The sequence below is a fragment of the Triticum aestivum genome, chromosome 2B, assembly GCF_018294505.1.
Source record: "Triticum aestivum cultivar Chinese Spring chromosome 2B, IWGSC CS RefSeq v2.1, whole genome shotgun sequence".
NCBI lineage: Eukaryota > Viridiplantae > Streptophyta > Magnoliopsida > Poales > Poaceae > Triticum > Triticum aestivum.
The window spans coordinates 809972556-809982581 of NC_057798.1; the positions used below are offsets into that span (position 1 = coordinate 809972556).

General features: G+C 45.7%; 1 pseudogene; it reads left to right on the forward strand.

Moving 5' to 3' along the window:
- Positions 1–2450: 2450 nt before the first annotated feature.
- Positions 2451–5818, forward strand: LOC123039761 (E3 ubiquitin-protein ligase RING1-like; annotated as a pseudogene).
- Positions 5819–10026: the final 4208 nt, after the last annotated feature.

The following is a 10026-nucleotide window of genomic DNA, read 5'->3' on the forward strand; positions in this document are numbered from 1 at the left end:
ACATAGCCGAAGTGGTGGACGGATACTATGCGGATCAATTGGATCAGCCCCGGCCCGGGAAGCTTCGATTAATCTGGACATGCTTGACTTACCACCCTTTACCTCACGCATTTGGAAGAACTGTTCACGGAAGAGGAGGTGCTCAAGACCATCAAAGCTATGCCCTTCGATAAGGTGCGAGGGGCCGACGGCTTCACATACATATTCTATGTGACTTGTTGGCCCATCATCAAAGGTGACCTTATGAATGCACTGGAGCATTCTCGCCGAGGAGATGTCCGAGGTATGGCAACAATCAATAAAGCGATCGTCTCGCTACTGCCTAAGAAAGCCAGAGATGTGGATATTAAGGACTATCGGCCAATTAGTCTTGTTAGTGGACCAATCAAAATTTTCAACAAGACCCCTATGTCGAGGCTTGCAGATGATTTACCAAAACTCGTGGGGCATCATCAGAGCGCGTTTGTCGGAGGTAGATCACTACACGACAACTTCATGCTAGTGCAATGTATGGCGAGACGGGTGCACACCTTAAAAGTACCCACAATCATGTTTAAGCTGGACATCACCAAAGCTTTTGATTCACTACAGTGGCCATTTGTCTTGGAGGTTCTAAGGAGGCTTGGTTTTTGCGAAAGATGGATCTCTTGGATTTCTGGGTTGCTGGCTACCTCATCCACGAGAGTCATGGTCAATGGTGCTCCCATAAAACCAAACCTAGCATGTCAAGGTCTAAGGCAAGGAGCCCCCCTCTTAGTCATGATCTTCATCCTATGTATAGAACCCCTTCGGGTGCTACGAAAAGAGGGTTGTTGGCACCTTTGGCGAGGTCTGGCTTGAAACAAAGGTTGTCCGTGTTTGCGGATGATGTAGTGGCGTTCTTCAAAACAAATGAGACTGAGACGAGCATGTGTGGAGCGATCTTGGGGCTGTTTGGGCAGGCTTCGGACCTGGTGGTGAACATGAGTAAGTGCGTGGCCATGTCCGTTAGATGCTCACATGATGAGATGGAGGTTGTCTCGGCATCCTTGGGCTGCCCCACTTCACCGTTTCTGTGCAAATACCTGGGTATGTCGTTGACGATCAGAAAACAAACAACGACGCAATTGCAAGGTCTGGTGGATCGAGTTGTCGATTGTCTCCCGCTTTGGAAGGCGGCCATGCTACCAAAAGACGGCTGACTCCTGCTTATCCAATCTGTGCTATGCGCTATTCCCATCCACTCTATGATAGCGTTGGAACTGCCTTCAAAACCCTGTCGGCCCTGGTAAAGATTTGCAGAGGCTTTATGTGGTGTGGCAAAAAAGAAGCACGAGGTGGAAAACGGGGTGGTAGCTTGGGAGGTGGTCTGCACGACGAAGTGGGATGGTGGCTTAGGAATCCCCAATCTTCACTGGCTGAACAAGGCGCTACAAGCGCGTTGCCATGGCTGCAAAAGGTTGTTAAAGACAGACCGTTGAAGAAATTTCAGATCAATGTCCCCGCCGGAATCTTGCGCCCTAGTGAGGCGTCTGCATGTACGACGATCGGTGATGGGAGAGCAACGCTGTTTCGGGAGGATCGGTGGATCAACTGTCTACGGATTTGCGAGATTGCGCCATATATTTATGAAAGGATCCTGAGGAGAGTCAAGAAAAGCAGACTTGTCGCAGACGCGCTCGCGGAGGACAATTGGGCAGGGGACATTGGCCCTGACATTACCCAACATGCTTTGGGCCAGTTCATACGTTTGTGGCCATGAATCTTTGCCTGGCAACTAACGAATGGGGTGGAAGATTCAGTCACGTGGGCTTGGGAAGCGAATGGTAACTTCTCGGCCTGCTCAGCATATGCGGCTAGGTACATGGGACTTGAGTTATCCCCGACGACCTCATTCACTTGGCAGTCTAAGGCACCCCTCCAATGCCCTTTTTTTTGCTTGGCCAGCACTCAAAAATCGATGCTGAACATCTGACAGGCTTGCCCGACGTGGATTACCCCATCAGGATGCATGTCCATTGTGCAAACAACAGGAAGATACTATGCAACACTTGCTAATTGACTGTGTGTTTGTCAAACAAGTTTGACACTGGCTAGGATCAATCACTGGGAGGATGGAGTTGGAACCACGGCAAAATGAAACCTCCGGTCAGTGGTGCGCCAGGCAGGACGGCAACGCGAGCCACTACCGCAAGTCTTTGCGCGCTAAATGCCTTCTCGGCAGGTGGATGTTATGGAAACATCGGAACGCCATTGTGTTTTTCTATTTGGGATCCCTGAAAATTTCCAGTTCAATGGCGTGCTCGTGTTCAAAAATTTCGGGCCCAACTAACCAAAACAAACCGCAGCAAAGCCCATCGGTCTACCCTCCAGCTAACCCTAATCCCCTTCTGCTTGCTTCTCAGCCGCCGGCGCCTCCCACCCCCCGCTCCCGCGACGGCGCCCCTTCCTCCGTCTGCACCGCCGACGCCATGTCGTTGTCGGTCGCTCTCCCGCAACAGGGCTACTACTGCCACCAGTGCGACCTCGCCATCACCATCGCCGCCCCCGCCTCCCGCGACGACAAAGTCTTCTGCCCGGTCTGCGCCGGGGGCTTCGTCGAGGAGCTCTTCGACGACGAGGAGCCCCCAAACCCCATCCCTCACCACCAGCCCCACCCGTCTCCCTTCTTCCCCTTCTCCAGCTTCCTCGACCTCCGCAACCCCAGCGACCTCGCGGTGGTTCCTCGGCCCGCCCTCCCCCTCCGCGACCCCCCCCCGCCGCCGCCTCCTCCAACCCCAGCAACCAGTTCGACGTCCACCTCGGCGACCTCCTCTCCGGCGGCGCCACCATCCAGATCGTCCTCGAGGGCTCCTCCTTCCCCAGCGGATTCGTCACCTTCGGTGCCGGCGGGGTCAGCCTCGTCGACTACTTCATGGGATCCGGCCTCAAGCAGCTCATCCAGCAACTCGCGGAGAACGACCCCAGCCGCTACGGCACCCTGCCGGCCGCCAAGGCTGCGGTTGCCGCCCTTCCTGATGTCGCCGTCGATGGGGGGCGCCCAGCACGTCCTCCACAAGGACTGCATCCTGCCATGGCTTGACCTCCACAACTCCTCCCTGTCTGCCGCCATCTATGACCACCAGCGCCAGGCAGCTGCCGCTGCGGTAGCGCCACCTGCGTCCCCGGGTGGCGGCCCTTCGCCTAGGGTCATGGTGAGGAGGTTCAGGATCTCGTTGCCGTGGCCTCTCAGGGCCGCTTTTTGAGCTCAGCAGGCGGAGAGCAGTGACCAGGACGCTGCTGGCTATGGCGACTACAAAAACGATGGGAATGCGAGCGGTCGCTCGTATGATGATCTCGACTGAGGTGCTTGCAAGGATGAGGGGAATAGGGGGATAAGGAGGTATAACCTTTCGCCTCGCACTTGTTACTGCCTTTACATATTTATTATTTCATTATAAGGGTTGCTTGCGTGAGTCGATTGCCGCCGCACGTGCCACCAGGTTGACATAGAACATGCATTGTATGGCTTTCCATTATTACCAGATACTCCAATATCTTGATTTAGGGTTTAGTATCTACTTTATCTATCTTGCAATGCAACAACGATTGATGAGCTAAAGAGCGGTGATTGTTGTTGGGAGCTGTCAATTCGTTTTTTCTATGGGCCATACTTGCACCATAAGAAAATGTTCTATTAATTAGGTGCTCATCCTGCAGTTGAGGTTTTCATTTATTTGTCTTGGTTGGTCGATGCCATGTGGAACACGGCTAGTTGGATTGTAGGAAAATGTTCTATTAATTAAGCATTCAGCCTCCTGTTCAAGTTTTCACTTATTTGTCTGGGCTGGCCGATGCCACGTGTGAGTGGCGGTTTTAGTTCACCCCTGTATGGCTTTCCATTGATTCCTAAATAGTTCATTGTCATCAGGGTGCTGACGATTAATGTTTATCAGTCATGCTACTTGCACTGTGTTAAGCCTGCTGTTGAGGTTTTCATTTATTTGTATGGGTTGGCCATGTCACGTGCAACACAGCTAATTTTATGCTTAATTTTTTCTACGAGCCATGCTAGTTTGACTGCAGGGAAATGTTCTGTTAATTAAGTGTTCAGCCTCCAGACCGGGTTTTCATTTATGTGTCTGGGTTGCCTGATGCCACGTGTAGAAATCGACTAGAGAGTGGCGGTTTTAGTCCACCCCTGTATGGCTTTCCATTGTTACCCAATAGTTCAAATGGTCAATATCTAAATTTAGATTTAGAATTTACCTTATTTTATCGTGATGAGTTGGACAGTGGTGATTGTCAACAGGGGCTGACTATTAATGTTTTTCCTATGAGCCATGCTAGTTGCACTCTAGGAAAATTGTTCTATTAAGCATTCAGCCAGCAGTTGAGGCTTTCATTTACTTCTCTGGGTTTTGCCAATGCCTCGTGTAATAGTAAAATGGCTAGTAGTATGGTTATTACGCCATCCTTGTATAGACTACAATGTTATAGGAGCCGGTAAGAGCAAAGGTTGAATAGCGTGGATAAATCAGTACCAATGCATGAGGACCAGAGCAAGTGGCCCCAGATTTTGCGGGAATGTGTTTATTTTCTTCTTTCCAGCTCACCTTCTGACCTGAGATTCAATCTGTTTTCCTGTGTCAGCTAGGCTCTAGATCCAAAGGGCGCTGCCTCTTACAGCAGCAGGACATCTATCAAGAGGTATGGCTGACGCAACCTGAATTTTCCTTTTCGCTGTCATGTTCATTCGTTTCAGATTCAATTTGATATGTGATATGTTCATTTGCAGGGTGCTGGATTGGCAGTCCTCCAGAGTTGCTGGGAAGAAGAAGATGGGTAAGCTCCTCTTTTCAGATATGGAAATGATAAATCATATAACTGTTTGCAGATATATTTCAGTTCACCCGTAACAGATTCTGATATATTTTTCTGTATGTGAGATATAACCATATTCTTATTTCACTACTAATATTACTGCCTAATTCTACATATCAGTTGTATCGCGCTACTCTGTTAATACTCTAGATTCTGGAGGACCTTCTGTTTTTAGGTTATTGTTATCTTCCAGCCTTTATCATACATTCTTCTTATCCAATTGTATTGATACCAAAAATAATTGAGAAAGCATGAAATGGAATATATTGTTTTTGATGGACTGAACTATAAGGGGAGTATTTTCTGATGGAACATGTGCTTTATCTTAGTATCAACCATCAAAGGTTTATTGCGACTGATAGAGAAGAAAAGGCATGCCATAATATCATAAGCCTGATGTAAACACAGATATTGTTCTGTTTCAGCTTCTGTAAACGCTTCAAATTCGAAAACTCTGCTACCTCTGAGTGACTATACACATGTATACATTCAGTAGAAAACTCTGCTACCTCTGAGTTATATTGATAATGCGCGTAATTGGTAGTAGCTCTGCCTTGGGTGGATGCTTGCTACTGACTGGGGGCAGCAACAGTGTGCATTCGTGCTAGCTCTTCCTCCCCCAATTACAATTTACAGTGGTTGAAATTGGGGGAACCTGGGCTGCTTTTGCTGTTGGTTGGGAGGACGAGCTGCACCGCGCATTCGTGTTACCCCCCAACCCCCCACCCCCACCCCCATTATTTTTGTGGTTGAGCTGGGGGGACTAGACAGTGGTTTGTGTTCTGCTTTTAGATCCTGGGTACCAATGTATTTATATTTAGTATATTAAAATTGAGTGTCACCTTCTCAAGTTAAATTGTTATTACGTTTAGGCACCTCCTTCGCCCAGTCGCTCATTTGGGATCCTGCTGCAGTCCTCGCCGCCACCTTCTCCTTCTCCCAGCTGGCCGCCCCCTTTCTTTGCAGCTTGACATAAAGATTAGCATGTGTGTGTGTCCTGCAGCTCGAGAGGGACAAAATAGGAGGTCACCATGAAATGTCGAAAGAGAAAGAGAGGCCGTAAGAGTGGATCATTCATTTGTCATTGGTTTCTCATCACTTATCCAATACTTTCTTTGTTGCTATCTTCTGATGATATACTGACTTGCAATATCTATATTCTCAATATGTAAATACGCAAGGGAGTGGATACCAGTATATTACTCTTTCCGTCCATATAATCAGATGGTTGTCTGTCAATTTTATAAAATTCTTTGGATTTGCTCAATATGTGTCATGTACCTAGGACCATTCACTCCAATGTGGTATGAGAACATTTATTTTCTAATTGTTCTTGGTCTGATGTCAAGGCGTACTCATTCTTGAAATCTATGTGGCTTTTTCAGAAACACTATGTTCCAAGAAGTTTATTCAAGAGAGCTGGGCATATAGGTCCGTCATGACTGGTAATGCCCTACAGATCCGTCTCCGTCTCAATCTCGACCTCCTTGTGGACTGAAAGCTGATGCCATGTCTTTTATGTGATTTGATGCCTCTGGTTCTTCCATGATATATTTTATTTGCTGTCTTGAAGGACGGCTTGGTTGATGCAATCCGTGTATCCCTCACGGATCCACTTGGAACTCATGCTGCAGACCATCAATTAGGTGTGGTAATGACCTTTTCCTTTCCTGAGGATTTCATTTTCCTCTTGTTTTTAGTTGCTATACTGTAATGGTGTTTTATGAGTGGTGCTTTGCCTTATCTATTGCTATATATTTATCCTTTTGAATACTGTGTGACCTGCTAATTTAGACATTGTCAGTACATCTATTATTTTTTGGCTTATATCTATATTAGTTAAGATGGTTCATGTAGTTTCGTGGCATTTTTATTTTTCTTCTTCGGATCTGTTGTACTTTGTAGCTGAAATTTCATTATGTATGAATGAAAAAGAACGGGAATAAGCAGACCATGTGTATAAATATCACTAACTACTGATACTTTGCATCAGTTATCTAGAAGTAATTCATGTTGTACCCTTAGGATCAAAGTATAGGTTGTTTTCGTCCAAAGAAATGCATTATAGATTTACCAATTATGTGCTTACAATCTGAAATAGGCTAACCAGCAGAAAAATTGGTTCGATTATGATATTATTGTTCAATCCAAAGAAATGCATTATAGATTTACCAAGTATAAGTAGTATACTCTCTAGAAGTTTGGCACCGCCCATTTTTTGTCATTTAAGTGTTCTATAGTGTTATGCTCCTGTAGTAACCATTTGGTTTTGATGGCAGGATAACCATACTCAAGTCTGGTAGTGCGATGGCTCCTGTAGAACTAATCTCTGCACAATTTGTTTCAATGAGCACCCAGGTAATTCAGATGCTCCATTTGATTCTTGGACACTCTCCCTGCTGCTCATTTCACAACTACGTCTCCATCATAACTTCAAGCTGTTGTTTTCAAACAGTAAGGGAGAACGCTACTGATACAGTATATATTGGACATTGAATTGGTGCTCCATGGAGCCAGGGCACCATGATATATACACAAATCCAAACCAAATTTGGGTATACTTTTTCTGGAAATTTTAGTTCTGGGGTATAATACCTGATTATTATAGAATTCAAGTACTCTACATCTGGGATATTGCTGTGTATATCTATTTCTGCATACCATACTGCTTGTATATAAAATCAACATATATCTGCAGTCAAACAATCATTAGAAAAAGTAACTGCAATTTGGCTTTAGTACAAATATTTCACATATATGCGCCTTAGTTCTATGTAATGCTTTGTTGTTCTCTAAGGTATCCTCCTATCTTTGATGGAAGTAGTAGCATTTTTCTGGCTGAGCTAATGGCAGTGCTGCATGTTAATCAATGTAAACCCTAGAGAATCATGTAATTAAGGATAGCCATTGTTATTGTAATCGTAGATTGATCCTAATGGGATCCCGTACATCTCGATGTAATCTTGATGATCAAGTATCGTCCAGTATATATTCATGGCAAGGCCCAACGGGCAAATCACGGCAAACAATCATGTTTAGCTCTGCTTTCTCTTGCCGTCAGCTGCCCCACGTGTGTCGCGCTCGTGGACGGCTGTTGCGTGCATCCTGATTGTGGCTTCTGATAGTTTTTTCTAATTTTATCAGTGGTGTTTCCTGACCTGTTCTATTACTTATATCTTCATGCTCCTTGACGTCAGAAAGTATTTTCTTACTTTTTTAGTTTATAGTCTATGCACCTTTGCCAGATGGAGCACCACTTTGTCTAGGTATTTATTTGTTTTAAATTCAGCATTAGTTATAAATTAGTATTCAACTTATCCCTATTTTTATTTCCTACATGAGAAGGTAGTTTCAGGGAATGATTTCTGAATTTGGCAAAACGTTGATGGCTATATTATTTCAGTCTAAAAAGTGTACCATGCTATCCGCGGAACTTACTTTCAAGTATAGATAGATATGAACAGTGAACAGATCTATACCACACCAGCTTATTCACATTAAATGTTCTTTTCATATTTAATTGATGAGCAGTACGCGTGTGTCTGGCTATGTCAACTCTCTTGCTGAAAGTACTTTCTTTTTTGTTTAGTGGGTTTTTGTTTCCCTTTGGAAATGACAGTAGGTTTTTTATTTTGCAACAGTTAATGAAATTTAAGACCTGAAGACTGCTGCCCATACAACGATGAAGATGCCATCTCCAACTAGAACAGCATCAGCCTACTTGGACATCGACTGGTTGCCAGTTGAACCAGCAACCAGCAGCCGACATTAGCGATTCAGGTCATCTGCCACACTCGCATAAATGCATCCAGGGTGTTCAACTGTAAATGAAATGCACATTTTGGTTGATATAAACTATTGAACTCCTTGTCTTCAATGATGCTAAGCTCCCTAGAATCAGTTTTGGGACAGAGGGAGTACCATAAGAGTTGACCGTTCCTTCTTAGGATATAGCATTCAGACCACCGTATTTCCTCTTTGATAAGCTTACAAGAACAATCTTCAGCCTTTTATTTAACTTAATAGAAGAACAATCAGTATGCCATCTATCCGAATTTTGTATAGTGCCTAAGTTCATGAGCTAATTCTAATATTATTTATAGATCTTTCGTATTATCATCAGGTTGATGAAGCCTGTCAAGTATTGTCCACTACTAATTGCATTAGCTTTGCCTCAGAACTTGGAAAGAGAAAGTAGAGTTATCAATACTGATTATCTATAAGGTACCGTAGATATCGATGTTTCCAGAGCATCGTTTCCAATTGTCTGCTGTCACATTGTGTTTATGAGCAGATACAACATCTCCTGTAACACTTATTCTTAAACTTGCTGATATGAACTACTTGGCTATATTTATAGAATTTATGTCTTCATGTTTTGTACTACTCAATGCAAATCAGTTGTCCTCAGCAAACATTGTGCCTTGCTTTTGGTAGAAATTTTGCTTTTATGATCTGTAGTGAAATTGTTGTTATCCTGGTTCAAGGTAGAGAAGAAGAAGAAGAAGAAGAAGAAGAAGAAGACTCGGTAAAATATAATCAATTCTGACGCGTCTCGGTAAAATATAATCAATTCTGACGCGTGACGCGTCGCTTTCCATGCTTGCTGCTTGGCTGGGGGAGGTTGCATCTGGGGGAGGGAGGTCATTAATTGCGGCTTGGCTGGTGCTTTTGTCGCGTGAGGGAAGGGATCTGAGACTGGCCTATATAAACCCCTGCCTAACCTAATCACAACCCTGCCTCAGATCTCCTCCTCTCCCTCCTCCTGAAATCGGATCGAAACTCTCGCGCTCTCGCTAGTGAGACCGGAGACGCATCGCCATCGCCACCAGAAAAGAATCCACCTCTGCTCTGCTCTGCTTGTTAAAGATTCTTTCCGTCCGGAGACGCCTCGTCACGCTGTTGCTGGATGGATCACCGTCCTTCCCTTCCCTGGTGGCAATCAGGTTCTTCAAGCCCAGCAGTCCGCGTGGTGGCACCGGCACGACGCCCGTCGTCGTTCCTCTATGGACGGATGGAGGAGGATGTGTGCCGCGCTAAGGCCCGCCGGACTCCGGCCCGCCTGGAGCCCAGGTACGTGAGTGAGCCCTGGACGCGGACGCGGATGCGGATGGAGGAGGATGTGTGCCGCGCTAAGGCCCGCCGGACTCCGGCCCGCCTGGTGCCCAGGTACGTGAGTGAGCC